Here is a 4,005-nt window from a genome sequence, read left to right as displayed (position 1 = left end):
GGTTGACTCGAGTTGCGGGTTTTTGAGTCGGTTCTGGGTCCGAAGACGGTTTTAACTCTAAATAGTGTTATTTTAATGCAAATGAAGTTAGAAAACTTTTGAAATCATTTTTTATATTCGAGTAGTGCATTAAACCGTCTCATGTATAGCTAATCCATGCACGCATATCAAAAACATGTTATAGTCCGATCATCATCGGGTGGTTTTTGGAAGGTGCAGATACTGGGTATCTACAGAGCCCCCACTTTGACTGAGGCTTGGATAGGGCGAAAGTCAAAGTATGATCTCCAGGTCAATCGAAGATTACAAGCTGAAGACCATTGCGACGTCAAGGCGACTCAAAAAGGTTTGAGCCAAGGACCTGCCGTCGGGAAGGGCGACGTCGAGGCGACTCGAGTATTCGAGTCAAGGACCTGCCGTCGGGAACATTTTAGAGTCTGTCGACTTCCGATTCGGGTCTTTTAAAGTCCTTTAGACTACGTATAAAGGCTCGCCGACCATAAGAAGGAATCATACCTGAGGCATCTTCGGGATACGTCCTTCAATCATTTGCGCGCAAAGGCTCGCCAGCCGGTGTTGAAGGTGGTGCGTTTTGAGGCTCGCCAGCCATAGGAAGGAGTCATACCTGAGGCATCTTCGGGATATGTCCTTGAGTCGTATCTTGTGTGCGTGCAAAGGCTCGCCAGCTGTGATAAAGAGTCGTACCCGAGGCATCTTCGGGATACGTCCTTGAGTTGTACCTTGTTTGCGGACAAAGGCTCGTCAGCTTGTGAAAAGGAGTTGTACCCGAGGCATCTTCGGGATACGTCCTTCAGTTGTATCTTGTTTGCGGACAAAGGCTCGCCAGCTTGTGAAAAGGAGTCATACCCGAGGCATCTTCGGGATACGTCCTTGAGTTGTACCTTGTTTGCGGACAAAGGCTCGCCAGCTTGTGAAAAGGAGTCGTACCTGAGGCATCTTCGGGATACGTCCTTGAGTTGTATCTTGTTTGCGGACAAAGGCTCGCCAGCTTATGAAAAGGAGTCGTACCCGAGGCATCTTCGGGATACGTCCTTGAGTTGTATCTTGTTTGCGGACAAAGGCTCGCCAGCCATGGTGGTCGAGAGATCGACTGTGGGAAATAGCATGTGTGACATCCATTTGAAAATCGGCACTTGCTGGGGAGTTAGAAACTTCTTAGGACTCTCCGGGGATATGAGTTGCTGCTCGCTGGGAGGTAGCGTATGCCATGTAATCGGCGGGGTTAAAGCACTTGGACTTGATGGGTCGCCGTTTGTTGGGAAGAACCCAGTACTCAAATGGAGTGAGTTTGTCTTCTCAAGATTATCTGCATGGTTAGTGACCACAAAAATCCGCAGTCGCATAGACAAGCACGTTGAATGCAAGCATATAAGCACATAAGCACATAAGCATGTGAGCAGTTAGCATATAAGCAACTAGAAGTTTTGAATTTTGTGAAGCTTGAAGACGAGTCTTGTTACTCGTAGATCCGTGATTTGATAGATTGGAGACACGTGACCGTTGTGACACTGACTTACACAAACGCATACTGACAGACTGACAAATGGGTAGTCGTGAACGTGATGCTAACTCAGTATTGACACGACACGGGGTAACTCTTACAGACTTCGCACATGTAAGTGCAACTCCTAGCCAAGAAAGGGTGTTAACGCCCATCAGATCATCAGAGTAGAAGATCCGCTCAGCTGGGGAATAAGAATTGATTATCTTCGCCAGACACCTTTGCCTCCGTTTGCTTGTTTGAGATCCCTCCTTGAGGCATGATGATTCGGAAAGCGGAACCAAGACCTTATCATCGTCCGAACCGAGCACTAGGCTAAAGCTGGTTTGTTTTGGACTGTAGTCGAGACTCAAAAGATGTTTGTGGATAAAGGACGGGTGGCGTCTTGAAAGAGAAGCCCCCAGAGTGAGAAGGTGGGAATTTGAATGGGCGACGTCTTAAGGAAGAAGCCCCCAGTAAAGAAGTATAAGATTAATTTTTGCGGCTAGGTGGGCGGCTTTTTTAGGATTGATGTTAATGGTTGAGATTGAAATGGGTGTGCGGTTGTGTCCTTGTTGGGGGACTGCCTACGTATTCGCGTGTTTGCGAAATCAAACCAGATCGTAGTTCTGAGTTGGTTATTGAGGATTGAAAATTGGAAAGGGTTGTGAAAGGAGTATGCGGTTGTGCCCTTGTAATAGGACTGCTTACGTATTCGCGTGTTTGCGAAATCAAACCAGATCGTAGTTCTGAGCTGTGTGTGCAATGGGTTGCAAATTGAAGGTTTGAAAATTGAATGTGTGTGGGAGTGTGGTTGTGTCCTCGTAATAGGATTGCCTACGTATTCGTGTGTGTGCGAAATCAAACCAGATCGTAGTTCAGGGTGTGTGCCTAAGCGAGATGTTAGGACCTTGAAGTGATTTTGAGGTGTATGGCTGTGTCCATGAAGGACTGCCTACGTATTCACGTGAAGTGAAATCAAACCAGATCGTAGTTCTGAATGTGTTTGTATGCCTAAGCGAGATGTTAGGACCTTTAAATGTGTGGGTCACGACGGTAAAAGTCGTTTGGTGACTCGAAAAATTAATTTGAGATAATTCCTCCTTGATCATGAATCGAAGGGGTGTAATTTGTAAAAATGTTCCTTATCATGTGAGCACACTAAAAAGTGGACCCTAAGGGTAGATTGAGTATGTCCCGTTTCTCGGTAGCAAAGCATTCGAGGACTCCGTATCTGGGTCAGGGTGAAAATGGCTTCAACATTATGGAATGTGGAGCTTGGTAATAATGGTTTGTTTGACAGATAAAAATCTGGAGTTGAGCGTCACAACGGAAGATTCCGTTTGGTGACTCGAAATTTGATTCGTGATAAATACCTCTTCATCATGAATCTAAGAGGTGTAATTTGTGAAAATGTTCCTTATCATTTGAGCACACTAAAAAGTGGACTCCAAGGGTAGATTAGGTATGTCCCATTCTCGATAGCAAAGCATTCGAGGACTCCGTGGGGATTGTGGTAAAAAATGGCTTCAACATTAGGGAATGTGGAGCTTGGTAATAATGGGTTTGCTTAACAGATAAAAATATGGAGCAAGAATTTTGTGGTGTTCAGGCCGAAGGGTAACGGCTTGTAGTGTGGTGCGGAATGGGGTCTCCGGCTTGATGTGGCCTGAGCACGAAATGGTTGGTAAATAACATGGGATCAAATTTCCATATCTGGACCATAAAGGTTTAGGTGTGATATTCCGAGCTTGAGGGAAATCCTCAGAAGCCTAGAGAGTTCTCCTTATAACAGTCTCTAGAAGGACTTAAGGGTGAAGCGATGTTGGTTATGATCTTGAGGGAAATCCCCAGGATCCTAGATAGGTCTCCCTGTAAGAGTCTCTAGAAGGACTTAAGGGTGAAGGAGTTTTGGTTGAGGTTTCAGTGTTTGGTGTTTTGGACTTGTTGGTCCTGCACTTTGGTATTTTGGACTTATGGGTCCTGGGCTTTAGACCTGTAGGTCCTGGACTTGGTGTTTTGGACTCATGGGTCCTGGGCTTTGGACTTATTGGTCCTGGACTTTGGTGTTTTGGACTCATGGGTCCTGGGCTTTGGACCTGTAGGTCCTGGACTGGGTGTTTTGGACTCATGGGTCCTGGGCTTTGGACTTGTTGGTCCTGGACTTTGTATTTGGGTGTTGGACTCATGGGTCCTGGACTTTGGACTTGTTGGTCCTGGACTTGGTATTTTGGACTCATGGGTCCTGGGCTTTGGACTTGTTGGTCCTGGACTTTATATGTTGGACTTATGCGTCCTGGGCTTTGGACTTGTTTGTCCTGGACTTTGGATGTTGGTGTCGGACTTGTTGGTCCGAAGTTTGAAAAATGAAATTGTGGGAAAATAACGAATTTGAATTTCGCTATTTCATTTTTTTGAAAAGTGACGGTTTTGAATTTCGGCAGTTGAAATTGTGGGAAAATAGTGAATTTGAATTTCACTATTTCGTTTTTGAATTGGATGGT

The sequence above is a fragment of the Silene latifolia genome, chromosome 9 (assembly GCF_048544455.1).
Source record: "Silene latifolia isolate original U9 population chromosome 9, ASM4854445v1, whole genome shotgun sequence".
Lineage (NCBI taxonomy): Eukaryota > Viridiplantae > Streptophyta > Magnoliopsida > Caryophyllales > Caryophyllaceae > Silene > Silene latifolia.
The sequence above is the reverse complement of the archived record's forward strand: the minus strand, read 5'-3'. Positions refer to the sequence as shown.